Source organism: Macaca nemestrina, chromosome 7 (genome assembly GCF_043159975.1).
Source record: "Macaca nemestrina isolate mMacNem1 chromosome 7, mMacNem.hap1, whole genome shotgun sequence".
NCBI classification, from domain to species: Eukaryota; Metazoa; Chordata; class Mammalia; order Primates; family Cercopithecidae; genus Macaca; species Macaca nemestrina.
The window spans coordinates 100,954,917-100,970,315 of NC_092131.1; the positions used below are offsets into that span (position 1 = coordinate 100,954,917).

Below are 15,399 nucleotides of genomic sequence, written 5' to 3' on the forward strand. Positions count from 1 at the left end.
ACTCCATCTCAAAATAAATAAATAAATAATTGGGACAATAGTTATCCCTAACATAGGGAGGAGGTATGAAGAGAAAGATACACTTCTGGGGTCCTGGGATCCTGGTAATACTCTATTTCTTTCTTGATCTAGATGATGATTATGTATAACTGTAATTTTATACTGAGTCTTCACGTTTACTATGGATACAATATAATTTTTATGCATAACTAAACTTCATAATTTCTTTGTAACTATTCTTTAAATTATGTAAGTTTTTTTTTTTTAAATTTTATTTTTTTGAGACAGATTCTCACTCTGTTGCCCAGGCTGGAGTGCAATGGCATGATCGTGATCTAGGCTCACTGCAACCTCCACTGCCCAGGTTCAAACGATTCTCGTGCCTCTGCCTCCCAAGTAGCTGGGATTACAGACATGGGCCACCATGGCCGGTTAATTTTTGTATTTTAGTAGAGATGGGGTTTCACCATGTTGGCCAGGCTGGTCTCGAACTCCTGCCCTTAATTGATCCACCTGCCTCAGCCTCCTGAAGTGCTGGGATTACAGGTGTGAGCCACTGTAACTCTTGGTTTCCAGCCAAATTATGTATATTTGTACAAATGTATCTTGGTCTCATAATAAATTTTTTTTTTTTTTTTTTGAAATGGAGTCTCACTCTGTCGCCAGGCTGGAGTGCAGTGGTGCAATCTCGGCTCACTGCAATCTCTTCCTCCTGGGTTCAAGTGATTATCCTGTCTCAGCCTCCTGAGTAGCTGGGATTACAGGTGTGTGCCCCCATGCTCAGCTGACTTTTACGTTTTTAGTAGAGATGGGGTTTCACCATGTTGGCCACACTGGTCTTGAACTCCTGACTTCATGATCCGCCTGCCTAGGCCTCCCAAAGTGCTGGGATTACAGGCGTGAGCCACCGCCCGGCCAATAAAAATATATTTAAAAAAAATTAGGCTGGGCACAGTGGCTCATGCCTGTAATTCCAGCACTTTGGGAGGCCAAGGTGGGTAGATCACCTGAGGTCAGGAGTTTGAGACCAGCCTGACTTGGTGAAACCCCATCTGTACCAAAAATATAAAAATCAGCTGGGCGCGGTAGCGTGTGCCCATAATCCCAGTTACCCAGGAGGCTGAGGCAGGAGAACTGCTTGAACCCAGGAGACAGAGGTTGTAGGGAGCTGAGATCATGCCACAGAACTCCAGCCTGAGCAACAGAATGAGACTCCATCTCAAAAAAAAAAAAAAAAACAGGAAAAATTAGCAACAAATAACAGATAAAGAATTAGTATTAAAAACATATAAAGAATATCCAGTTCCAATGAACAAATGTTCAGGGAATATAAACACAACAGCTCACCAGAATATATATACACTAAGTAAACTTATGAAAAAATTGTCAAATTTTTCTAATAATTAATAACATGGAGCATCATTTCATACCTATTAAGCCAAAGAGAGAGGAATATTGCGAAAATTTACAAGATAAATGACAAGCATGAAGACTGATTTGTTAAAAGAAATAATTTGTTCAGATTTTTATTTTATTTTTTGGTAGACATGGAGTTTTGCCACGTTGCCCAGGCTGGTCTTGAACTCCCGGGCTCAAGCAATCCCTTACCTTGGCTTCCCAAAGTGCTGGGATCACAGGCATGAGCTACCGCGCCCAGCCAAGAAATGATTTAATATTGAAAAAAGCAGGCCAGGCGTGGTGGCTCACACCTGTAATCCCAGCACTTTGAGAGGCCAAAGTGGGCAAACTGCTTGAGCCTATGAGTTCGAGATCAGCCTGGACAACATGGCGAAACCCTATCTCTACAAAAAATCAAAAGCCCATCTCTACAATAAATACAAAAATTAGCCAGGTGTGGTGGTACACCCCTGTACTCCCAGCTGAGGTGGGAGGATCACTTGAGCCCGGGAGGTTGGAGCTGCAGTGAGCCCTGTCTTAAAAAAGAAAAGAAAAAAAAAATTCCTCAAGTGTCAGGTTAAAAAAGAAAGAAAAAAGAAAAACACTAAGTTATGAATACATTAAGGCTATAGCTACCTAAGAAATCTGTATAGCTAAATCTGTATAACTAATTTTATAGCTGAAATTTGGAAAGGACTCATGGAAAATAAAAATAGTTCAAGTGTTTGAAAGATAATATTATGACTGGAATATTTTTCTTGACATTGAGAATATGTTTCAATAAAATACAGGAACTTTTAAACAAAGTAAACTCAATAGTTCCCTGTCATTCCAGAGAACAAAATCGGTATGTCATAACTCCAAGAACTTTCACTCTCGGTCTTCGACTTGTATTTTTCATTCAGCTAACATCTACAGTGACTACTCTGTGCCAGTCATGGTAGGCATTGAGGTACAGAGATGGGCAAGTCATTACTGCCTTCAAGGAGCTTATAGACTAGCAGAAAATAGACATGTCAACAAATAATTACAAAGCAATGAGATAAGTCCGACAATCAAGTCTTTTCTTAAAAGACTATGGCTTCACAGATTAAGGAAAAACAGGCAAAAGATAGAGAAGCTTTTCAAAGAACACTGAATTGGATCTTGAAGGACAAGTGGAACTTTACAGACAGGACTGAGGTTGTGAAGAAGACTAGTCTATGAGTGGTACAAAGGCTGAGGTAGAATAGTATGTGTTAGAGAAACAGAATGTTCAAAAGCCTCAAGTATCATGCTAAGGAGTTTACATTTTATCCTACAGGTAATGGAGACCCTCACGGCCTTTCAGCACTGAAGTCCTAGGATTATTCTACGATTATCTTGGACCTCTTTTATTCTATCCATTTTTTATCTTAGAAAAAAATATGTAAATTAAAAGATATATATATCTTTTAATTTTTAATATTTCTTACATGAAGATACAGAAAATAGAATTACACCCATGTACCCACTAATCAAATTTAAAAAGTTAAATTGGGCCCTATTCCCTCTCTTTTAAAGGCATAAAACATTTCAGAATGATTGACGAAGGAATCTCACTCTGTCACCCAGGCTGGAGTGCAGTGGTGCAATCTTGGCTAACTGCGGCCTCCTGGGTTCAAGCGATTCTCGTGCCTCAGCCTCCGCAGTAGCTAGAACTACAGGCGCACACCACCACGCCCAGATAATTTTTGTATTTACTGCAGAGAGGGGGCTTCATCATGTTGGTCAGGCAAGTCTCTAATTCCTGGCCTCAGGTGATCCGCTTGCCTGTCTCCCAAAGTACTGGGATTATGGAGAAAGCCTGATGTTGTGGGACATGATTTAAAATCAGGCGCTCTTAGTTCAAATTCTGTATCTCTAGCACTTAATTGCCAAATGCTCTTTCTGTACAGAGACAACCTCTTTATGCTTCAGATTCTCCGTGTCTAAAATGAGGACAATTTCATCCGCTTCTCTGGGTAATAATAACAGAACCCTTACTGTGTACTATGTAACAGGTAGTCTTCGAAGCATTTATTATTGCATACATTAAGTCGTTTAATCCTAACAAAAACGCCAGGAAGTAGAAGAGACCATTTCCCCCATGATAGACGAAAACCAAGACACTTAGTGTTTCAGTAACGTGCAGTAGACACAGCTAAGCGTGAAGGAGCTAGAATTCGAACCCAAGCAATCTGATGCGGTATTCTTAATCACTTCGCTTTGCTGGGATATCGTGAAGCTACAGTTGTAAGATCATGGGTGCCAGGAACACGGCACACAGTAGACACTCAAAAACAAGAGTAGCCCAGTTCGTGATTATGGAAGGCCATAGAAAAAGTACAAAGTGTTTTCGTTGTTCCTCAGGAGGGACACGGAGGTAATAGTGCCAGAGGTCTGGGCTGGGATTACCCCGTGCGGGGCATCATGTTAGGCACTGGAGTACATGGGCAAGAACATGCCGGGTCCTAGCCCATGCTCGGCCTCCGACGCCCCGGGAGACCTTGGCAGAGTTCGCCCCTGCCCTGGGCCTCTGTTTTCCCATCTGGGAACGTATTATGTATCTGCTGTCCTCCCAGGATGTTCGCCAGACTAGATGACTCAGCGGGGCGAGGCGAACCAGTGCAGGAAACGGAAGAACTCGTGCGGCCTCCAGCTCCGTGCCGGACAACCAGAGCAGGGCTAGGTCAGCGCAGATCTACCCGTAGTTACGCGCGCGGCACTCACCTCGCACGCAGACTCCAAGCGGGCGGAACCAGGATCCAAACTCCCCGCGGCGCGACCACGGCTGCCGCGCAGAGATCTCGCTCACTTCGCGCCGGAAGTCTGCCTATTCCGATTGGCTGCTTTCTGGGGAAACCGACCAATACTGTCGTACCCCCACATCTGTTCCCGCCCCTCAGGCTGCTGGGGCGGGGTCGCCGTGCGGCGCCGGGAGGGGAACGTATCTCCAAACCCCAATCAGAGTCCGGACGGGAGGGTCAGGTGACTACGGTTACATCCCGGGCTTCCGGCGCTAATTGGGTCTTTGTTTTTGGTGTTTTAGAGTCAGTGAAGGCTTTAAAGGAAGTAGGAAGCTAGAACCCGGCTGTGGCGGGGTTGAAAAGCTCGGGCGTCTGAGAGCTGAGACTTGCCAGTTCCCACAGGCCAAGCCAGGCGTCTTCACCCCCGTCTCTTGGTTCCGACGGTGTGTCTCTGCGAGGTTTTGGCGGTCTTGCCTCTCCATCCCCTTAATAATGCTGGTCTCTTCACCCGTACCCCTCTACACGAGCAGGTGCAAATTGTCATTGAACCGGGAAAGGGAGCGCACGCTCAGATGCCTCCAGGGACACGTGAGAAGCCATGCTTCTGTTTCAGCCTATTGCTGACACGCGGAAATGTGGGCCCTGTGGTGCCAGATCTTACTTTCTTTCCTTTCTTCCTCTCGTTTCCCCTCTCTACTTCCTTCCTTCTCTCCTTCCCTCCCGCCCTCCCTCCTCTTTGTGTGTGTGGTAAAATGTATCTAACATAAAATTCACCATTTTAAAGTGTACAGTTCAGTGGCATTAAGTACATTCACATTGTTGTGAAACCATCACCACTATCCATCTCCAGAACTTTTTCATTATCCCAAATAGAAAATCTGCCTATTACACAGTATCTCCCCATTATCCGCTTCTCACAACCCCTGATAGCCAATATTGCACTTTCTATCTGTAAATGCTAGGTACCGCATATAAATTGAATCATACAATAATTGCTCTTTTTTGATTGGGTTATTTCACTTAGCATTATGTCTTCAAAGAGCATCTATGTCGTAGCATGTATCAGAATTTCTTCCTTCTTGAGGCTGAATAATATTCCATTATACATGTATACTACATTTTGTTTATCCATTCATCCATATAAATGGATGCTTGGTTATTCCCACCTTTTGGCTATTGTGAATAATGCTGCTGTGAAATTTGGTATACAAATAATCATTCTCCACGTAATACGCAGAAAGACTTTTCTAAAATGTAAAAATCTGTTCAAGTTACCACCCTCCTGAAAATCTTCTATTGTAAATTGAAACCAAAATATGATGCTATTAAACACTCCATAGAATAACTGAAATGAAAAAACTGACAATTCCCTTAGTTGCAAAGATGCAGAAATGGGACTCTCATACAGTGTTGATGGAAGTGTAAAATGGTACAACCACTTTGGAAACATCAGTCTCTACCAAAATTAAATTTACTCCTACCCTATACCCCAGAAATCCCATTTCTAGATATTTACCCCCAAAAATGAATGCCTTTGTTCACCAAAAGACTTATAGCAGCTTTATTCATAATAGCCAAAGGTAAAGAACTCAGATGTCCACCAATAGATGAATAGATACATTGCGGCTTATTCATATAACTGTATACTACTGTTGAAGAGTAATTTTAATATCAAATATAATCATACAGATATAAAATAAATGTTAGACATTTTATCTAACTCATTAATGAATGAGAGATCCAGAAAGATTACAACTGCTTCAATGGAAAATTCAAAGTACCTCACACACAGTCAAATGAAGAATAATGAAATAGCTACAAATATATACAAAAACTGGCAGAACTGATCAAATCCACAACTCAGTAATCAATTGCATTCTACTGAAAACAATTTGCATTTCTATAGACAAGAAGTGTCTATAGTTTGTAAAACCTCCAAGTTGTTCTGTAGCTCAAAGACAGTGAAAGGTTTAGAGTCCTCATAGAATCAGACATCCTAGAAAGGTAAGCTGGACAGCTGGGCACCTTGTTTTTCAATGACACCCAGTAATCATTTCTTTGTTGTTTGTTTTTAGATAGAGTCTTGCTCTGTCACCCAGGCTGGAGTAGGTGGCGTGATTTCAGCTCACAGCAACCTCCACTTCCCGGGTTCAAGGGATTCTCCTGCTCCAGCTTCCTGAGCAGCTGGGCCTACAGGTACGTGCCACCACGCCTGGCTAATTTCTTGTATTTTTAGTAGAGATGGGGTTTCACCACGTTGGCCAGGCTGGTCATGAACTTCCGACCTCAGGTGATCTGCCCGCCTTGGCCTCCCAAAGTGCTGGGATTACAGGCTTGAGCCACTATTCCTGGCCCCAGTAATCTTTTTTAGACCATTTCAAAGCTTTTCTCAGTTTTTTTCTGTATTACAAAGTAATAGGAGAACAAACTACTGGTACATACAATATAGGTGAAGCTCAGACACTATGCTGAGCACAAAAAGAGGCAGATAAAAGAGTATATAGTGCATACCAGGTTACTTCTGGAGGCAGAGGTAGACTAGGAAGCTCCACAAGGAAATCTTATGGAGTGCTGGAAATTACATATCTATCTTATATAGACATTTAGTATATTTAAAGTAATATATAAATCATTTATATATAAAATCATTATATACATATAATCATTGAGATATGTATTTTTTCAATTTTTTAAAATTTGTTTTTATTTTTTGAGACAGGGTCTGGCTCTGTTTCCCAGACCAGAGTGCAGTGGTGCCATCTTCACTCAGTTCAACCTCCACCTCCCAGGCTCAAGCAATTCACCCACCTCAGCCTCCTGAGTAGCTGGGACCTCAGACACATGCCACCACGCTTGGCTAATTTTTGTATTTTTAGTAGAAATGGGGTTTTGCCATGTTGCCCAGGCTGGTCTTGAACTCCTGGCGTTAAGTGATCTGCCAGCCTCAGCCTCCAAAAGTGCTGGAATTATAGCTGTGAGCCACCTTGCCTGGCCAAGGTATGTATTTAAGATTAATATGAGTGCACAAGCCTTTCATTACCCTACGCTAACATCCACAGAATCCTTCCAGATGGGAGGTAAAGGTTGCAGTGAGCTGAGATCACACCACTGCACTCCAACCTGGGTGACAAAAATAATCTATCTCAAAAAAAAAAAAAAAAAGACACACACACACACACACAATCCTTCCAGCAGCTCCCATTTGCCTTCAAGGTGAAGACCAAACTCCAATTGAGTCCCTGCTTCCTCTCATGTGTCATCTGTCCCTAATCCCCATTTTCCTGACATTTCCTCAAGGTGTTTTATAGTCTTTCCAGTTTCCTGGCCTTTGCCTCCAAATCATACCTCTCATTCATCTCAGGTCTCAGGACAACTTTTCTGCAAGTCGTTGGAGAAGTTGGGAAGTTGGAAAGCCTTACCTAATCCTCCAAATCTGCCTGTGTGTCCCTCCTGGGTTTTCCCAAAACATGAGTCAGCATTTGTATTGGTTGTATTGACACTATTAGTGTGCCTGTCTTCCTCTACAGAATATGCTCTCCATGAGGGTGTTCTTCAGGGCCTACCACAATGGCTGGCACTAGAGAAGGGCACAAAATTGAAGAACAGTGAAGACAAAAACAGTAAGATAATTAAGGCCATGTGAGACAGCAACAATATTAGCTGAGTGTCACCCTTTATTGAGTTGTGAGTATCCAACCTCTCACTTTGGGGGATACTGTTTGAGCCTAAATAACATTAGTGGCTTTATTCATTTGGTAGATTGTTTGTATCTTTGCGTTGTCTCTATCCTGCTTCTTCCTTGGCCATTTTGCTATTAAAAATCTGCTTGATTTACTCTGCGTTTTCCCATAGAGAAGGGTAGCCTGAGGAGTTATTTAACAATGATGTGTTTTGGCCAGGCACGGTGGCTCACGCCGGTAATCCTAGCACTTTGGGAGGCCAAGGCAGGCGGATCACAAGGTCAGGAGATCAAGACCATCCTGGCTAACATGGTGAAACCCCGTCTCTGCTAAAAATACAAAAAATTAGCCGGGCGTGGCGGCGTGCACCTGTAGTCCCAGCTACTCGGGAGGCTGAGGCCAGAGAATGGTGTGAACCTGGGAGGCGGAGTTTGTAGTGAGCCAAGATTGCGCCACTGCACTCCAGCGTGGGTAACAGAGTGAGACTCTGTCTCGAAAAAAAAAAAAATAATAATGTGTTTTGTTTTTGCAACAAGTAAAAATTGACATATTTCACCCACATGTTCATTAACAGATGAATGAACAAACAAAATGTGGTATATCTAATATGCTGGGTGTGGTGGCTTACAGCTGTAATCCCAGCATTTGGGGAGGCTGAGGTGGGTGGATCAGTTGAAGTCAGGAGTTCAAGACGAGCCTGGCCAACATAGTGAAACCTTGTCTCTACTAAAATTACAAAAAAATTAGCCGGACTTGGTGGCATGCCCCTGTAACCCCAGCTACTGGAGAGATTGAGGCAGGAGAATTGCTTGAACCTGGCAGGTGGAGGTTGTAGTGAGCCAAGATTGTGCCACTGCACTCCAGCCTGGGCGACAGAGAGAGGCTCCATCTCAAAAAAAAAAATAGTAGTATATCCATACAGTGGAATATCATTCGGCCATGAAAAGGAGTGAAGCTCTGACACATGCTTCAACATTCTGAGTCAAATATGCCAGACACAAAAGAACAAATACTATCTGACTCCATTTATATGAAATATTTTGAATAGGCAAATTCATAGAGATAAAGTAGATTAGAGGTTTCAGGAACTGACAGTAGGAGGGAGGGAAGAATGAGAAGTTATTGCTTACTGGGTTCATAGTTCCCATTTGGGGGGATGAAAAAGTTAGAAATAGTAGCAATGGCTGTACAGCATTTTGAATGTAATTAATACCATTGAGTTCTACACATAAAAAGGTTAAAATGGCAGTTTATTTCATACATATTTTACCACACACACAAGCAGTTGCTGTGAAAAAAAACACAACATATTTTACACACACATGAAAGCCCCAGTCAAAACAGAAATAGATTTTCAGTTTTTCTTAAAAAAGATGAAAGAAGAAAGGGTGGGAGGGTGGGAGGGAAGGAGAGAAGGAAGGAAGGAGGGAGGGAAGGAGAGAAGGAAGGAGAGAGGGAAGGAAGAAGAGAGGGAAGAAGAGAGGAAGGAAGGAAAGAAAAGAAAGTAAGATCTAGCATCATCACAGGGCCCACATTCCCTTGAGCCAACAATAGGCTGAAACAAGCGTGGCTTCTAACGTGTCCCTGGAGGCATCTGAGTTTGTGTCATGTTTCCCCCATCAGTGACAATTTGCACCTGCTCAGGTAGAGAGGTACGTGTGGAACAGAGGCCAGCATTAATAAGGGGGTGGAGAGGAGAGACTGCCAAAGCCTTGCAGAGACAGACAAAAGAAAGTGTGGTTTTCCAGGACTGAAAACTCAGTCGCAGCAGCCCTGTCTCAGTTGTACCTGTGGGATTTTAATTTATAGAGGCAACTGAATTATGACAGAGAGACTAGTGTCTTTGAAGGAATGATTTACCACATTTCGTGAGAGGAGGGGCACGCCACGCCATGCAGGGCCACATGGAGAAGAAGCACCAGGTTTGGTCAGGAGGCAGAAAGGAATGAAGGGAAAGCTTAAACCAGAACCTTTATTAGCATTTCAGCAGGAAAGGCAAGGCAGTGCAGGGAAAGTTGGGGACTGGCTGGTTTGAATAATTCTGGGAGGTTTTGGAGATTAGCAGTATCTCTAGGGGTTCTCTAGTACCTAGCCTTGGGTTAATTTAGGGCAGGGGAAGTATTGGCTTTGTGTTAGATAAAGGGGGTAGTTAGAGGTATGGACTTCGGACCAGTTAGAGGGTTTGTAATATAATTTTTTGGGTGCCCACAAAAGCAAGATCATAAGAAAGATGTAAACAACTTTCGCTGTTCATTTGGTCCTGTATGGCCTGAGCCACAAATGCGTTTGGCATAATAGCAGCTTCCAGGCATGAAAGAGCCAAAAGAAAAAAAAAAAAAAGACATCAAAAACACTACCTTTGCAGTAGACATCTGTAATCTTTGCCTGGAGAAAATCATCTACTTACAGCACCCTGACACGGCTTTGGAGAGCCACCTTTCTCAATTCAGCCAGGAAACCCATGCCAATGTGGGACTGACTTCTCAAGCCTGGAACGCTAGGGGTGGCCATGCGACTTCAGCCTGGCCAATCAGTGTATCCTACTGGCTTGGCCTGATGACTCCAGCTGGGCCGATGAGAGCCCTCCCCAGGACTTTGGCTAGAATTTACCAGGAATGTGGTAATAGGTGTGCCCTTTCTGTTGGAGTTCCCAAACTGTTAAGATGTCATCCTGGATGTGGGACTGGGAGGGGAGCCTGCCTGAGGATGAAGCCACCGGAGAGGAGAGTGCAGGCAAGATAAGGAGATAAGTTGGGGTTTGGTAGAATTAATTGTCTGAGGCCCTGGATCCTGCTGTGCTGGCAGCCACGTCCTAGACTTTGCAGTCATATAAGCCAATTAATTCCTGTTTATACTTAAAAAAAAAAGGCAAACTGCAAAACAGTAGCCATAGAATGATATGTTTATGTACAAAACAAGAGGGAAAATGATTCAGATAATGTGTCAGCTAGCATATTCATTTAAACTTTTCTAATAAATAAGAAGCTAATAATCATGAATACCTGTTGGGAGTGGGAACTGGGTAGATGGAGGAATGAGTCGTAGAAATACTTTACTATGGCCGGGCATGATGGCTTACGCCTGTAATCCCAACATTTTGGGAGGCCGAGGCAGGCAGATCACTTGAGGCCAGGAGTTCGAGACCAGTCTGGCCAACATGACAAAACCCCATCTCTACTAAAAATACAAAACTTAGCTGGGCATGGTGGCATGCACCTCTAGTCCCAGCTAGTCAGGAGGCTGAGGTGGGAGAGTTGCTTGAACCAGGAGGCAGAGATTGCAGTGAGCCAAGATGGCGCCATTGCACTCCAACCTGGGCGACAGCAAGACTCTGTCTCAAAAAAAAAAGAAAAGAAATACTTCACTGTATACCCTTTCATATTTTTTGACGTTTGAACATGTGAGAATGTTACCTATTCATAATATGAAATACAGATATTTTATTTTTATTTTTTGTAGAGACAGAGTCTTGCTGTTGTCCAGGTTAGTCTTGAACTCCTGGCCTCAAGCAGTCCTCCTGCCTCAGCCTCCCAAAGTGCTGGGATTACAAGCGTGAGCCACCGTGCCCAGCCCAGACTTCTAAAAATACAAAAAACTTGAGGTTTATTTTATAAAGCCCTTATGAAGAACAAATCCTATTATAGCAAATACATTGAATTTTCAATGTACTGTGCTAGTAAGATATTTACACTCCTAACCACTCAGGAGCAAAGTAAACAAAGAACACTTAAGAGACCAGGTAGGTGGAGAAAGATCTTAATTAAACTTAAAGTTATACATAGTCTGCCTTTTGTTATGTTTTCTAAGAATATGTTAGAAGCAGTCTGAGATATTCAGTGGTAAGAACCATGCTCTTCTGAGAATATACGTTGTTATTCACAAGGAACTTCTGCTTCCAAGTAGGATGTAGTAGGTATCAGTAGGTTGTCACTCCTGCTACAACAACCAGAAAAACAAAAATGCACACATACAAAAAAAGGATAAATTACACAAATCACACACATATATATGTATATATTTATAGACAGTCTCACTCTGTCACCTAGGCTGGAGTGCAGTGGCGCCATCTCAGCTCACTGCAACCTCTGCCTCCTGAGTTCAAGTGACTCTCCCACCTCAGCCTCCCGACTAGCTGGGACTATAGATGTGTGCCACCATGCCCAGCTAAATTTTATGTTTTTAGTAGAGACAGGGTTTCACCATGTTGGCCAGGCTAGTCTCAAACTGCCTTGGCCTCCCAAAGTGCTGGGATTACAGGTGTGAGCCACTGCACCTGGCCCAAATCCCATTTTTAAAGACATAAGAACATCAGAGAGCAGTGGGACCAGAGAAAGAAGGGCCCATTGCTAAGTGAACTGGGATTGTTGGTCATTTTTTTCCCTGGGTGCGTTTGTCAAAGCCAAAGATTGAGTGTGGTTTGCTGTGAACTTTTGATGGCCTCTCAGGCTATTGTTACAGACTAGAGTCTAAAGGTGCCCAGATAAGAGGCTTTTTTCCCCATGGGATATTTGCGGAATACTGGGGTAGACTGGACGCCAAGGGCTGCTAAGCTCGGGACCTAGACTGGAAAGGCAGAGTAAGGTCTCCTGCAGTCTCTTATTGTTTGGAATACGGAGTCCCTCTGAAGGGAGAGGCCTGCAACAAATACATGACGGGTCTCACTCTCAAGGTAATTAAAAACAGGTGGACGGCATCTAAGTAAAGCCACAACTCTCCCGAAATCAGCTCGATTTCTGATTGGATAGAATTATCATTCTTTTGAGCTACATGGGCTAACAGAAAATAGAGTCAACCATTCAGAGGAAAATATTATTAACTTCGACCTTTAAGGTTCCTTTATACACAATATTTGGCATACAATAAAAAAGTATTAGTCGGCAGGGTGCAATGGCTCACACCTGTAATCCCAGCACTTTGGGAGGCTGAGGCGGGTGGATCACTTGAGGTCAGGAGTTCAAGACCTGCCTAGCCAACATAGTGAAACCCCATCTCTAATAAAAATACAAAAATTAGGTGTGGTGGCACACACCTGTATTCCCAGCTACTCAGGAGGCTGAGGCAGAAGAATCGCTTGAACCCAGGAGGTGGAGTTTGCAGTGAACGGAGATCATGCCACTGCACTCCAGCCTAGGTGACAGAGCGACACTCCATCTCAAAAAAAAAGAAAGAAAATCTATAAGGACAGAAAGATAAAATAGAAAGAACAATGTTAACTACGAAGTTCTTATTTAATGTCTCCCTAGAATACAATATTTAGCCAAGATTATTCACATAATCTTAGCATGTTTGTTGTAGAAAATAAAAGGGAATTTGTTTATTTAAATTATAAATAAACTCATTTTGTAATCATATTATATAAATTCCTGTTAGAATCCTGGATCTAGTTTTTTCTTCACAGATTGCAAGTAACATAAAATAAAGCATCTACCAGATTTGAATCTAAATACCACACTTACTTTACAATTCTGAATTTTGGTTTCTACATTTGTAAAATAGAAATAGTAATACATGTCTCATAAGTTTAGTATGAAGATTAAGTGACATAAGGCCCTTGGTATAATGCCTGGTACAGAGTAAATATACATTATTATTGCTATTACTACTTTTGGAGACAGGGTCTCATTCTGTCACCCATGCTGGAGTGCAGTGGTACAATCATGGCTCACAGTAGTCTTGAACTCCTAGGCTGAAGTGATCCTCCTGCCTCAGCCTCTTGTTTAGCTGGGAATAGAAGCACAGGCCACCATGTCCAGCTAATTAAAAAAAAATGTTGGCCGGGTGCGGTGGCTCACGCCTGTAATCCCAGCACTTTGGGAGGCCGAGGTGGGCGGATCACGAGGTCAGGAGATCGAGACCATCCTGGCTAACACGGTGAAACCCTGTCTCTACTAAAAACTTCAAAAAATTAGCCAGGCGCAGTGGTGGGCGCTTGTAGTCCCAGCTACTCGGGAAGCTGAGGCAGGAGAATGGCGTGAACCTGGGAGGCAGAGCTTGCAGTGAGCTGAGATCACGCCACTGCACTCCAGCCTGGGAGACAGTGAGACTCTGTCTCAAAAAAAAAAAAAAAAAATTGTTTTTGCAGAGACAAGTTCTCTTTATGTTGCCAGGGCTGGTCTTGAACTCCTGGCCTCAAGCAATCCTCCTGCCTTGGCCTCCCAAAGTGCTGGGTTTATAGATGTGAGCCACTGCACCCAGCTATGAAAAATTATTAATTTTTCTTCAGGCATGCATATCTACCATGTCACAGGAATCATCACAGGGAGTGTGAGGGAATAGACTCCCATTAAATGAGATGAGATTAATTGAGACAATGGATGTAACTCTCTCAGTAAAGTCCTTGTAAATGGTGACCTTTATTATTATAATGACGTAATCTCAGTCTGCCAAATCGGGTGTGCAACAAACTATTTTAACATAACAACTTCACTTGTGTTTTGAGTTCCCAGTCTACTAGATAACAGCAAATTAATCTTAGATATGTGAGATTTGTTTGTTTGTTTGTTTTGTAGAGACGGAGGTCTCACTGTGTTGCCCAGGCAGGTCTCAAATTCTTGGCCTAAAGCTGTCCTCCCGCCTCAGCCTCCCAAAGGGTTGGGATGACTGGCGTAAGCCACCATGCCCAGCCCAAAATTTGGAGTTTTCTTTCCTTCCTGCTGGATGGTGCGTGGGTTCTAGGGTCTTACCTTGTGCCAAGGTGTGAGTTGGAGGGCAATTGTTCCTTATAATCATCTTTCTTCGTACGTCACACAGAAGTGACCTGTTCTTGTGCCTATGCCTTCTTCAAGTCTGGGGCATCCTCTCTCCACTTCTATTTACAGCCTGGGGTCCATGGGAATCTTTCTGTTGCTTCAGTGTCAAACAAGGGCATGGACATCTTAGAGTGCCTGCGGCGCTGCCAACCAAAACACCCTATATGCAGTGCCATCTCTGGGGTCATGTTGTTCCTTGGCATGCAGCCCAGGAACCAGGGCCTCAGGCCTTTCTTTCTTGGAGCCACCTTGTCACTGCTGTCATATCAGTGCCTCACTTCTCTCTCCCCCTCCTTAAGGGGTTTTTGTTTTGTTTTGTTTTTTTTGAGACGAAGTCGGGCTCTGTCGCCCAGGCTGGGGTGCAGTGGCCAGATCTCAGCTCACTGCAAGCTCAGCCTCCTGGGTTTACGCCATTCTCCTGCCTCAGCCTCCCGAGTAGCTGGAACTACAGGCGCCCGCCACCTCACCCGGCTAGTTTTTTGTATTTTTTAGTAGAGACGGGGTTTCACCGTGTTAGCCAGGATGGTCTCGATCTCCTGAGCTCGTGATCCGCCCGTCTCGGCCTCCCAAAGTGCTGGGATTACAGGCTTGAGCCACCGCGCCCGGCCTTAAGGGGCTTTTAATCTGGTCTCCCTAAAAAACTTTACCGGCCGGGCGCGGTGGCTCAAGCCTGTAATCCCAGCACTTTGGGAGGCCGAGGCGGGCGGATCACGAGCTCAGGAGATCGAGACCATCCTGGCTAACACGGTGAAAACCCGTCTCTACTAAAAAGTACAAAAAACTAGCCGGGCGAGGTGGCGGGCGCCTGTAGTCCCAGCTACTCGG

General features: G+C 43.7%; 1 protein-coding gene across 3 annotated transcripts in view; it reads right to left on the reverse strand.

The window, feature by feature from the left end:
• Positions 1–4,241, reverse strand: part of LOC105488293 (BLM RecQ like helicase) — a 107,545-nt gene extending 103,304 nt beyond the window's left edge. For 2 of the 3 annotated variants that reach the window (XM_071100661.1, XM_071100662.1), the window contains exon 1: positions 4,129–4,241. The gene's annotated coding sequence lies outside the window, so the exon portion shown is untranslated. The remainder of the gene's footprint in view (positions 1–4,128) is intronic. The other variant, XM_071100660.1, reaches the window with a different exon arrangement.
• Between the last annotated feature and the right edge of the window lie 11,158 nt (positions 4,242–15,399).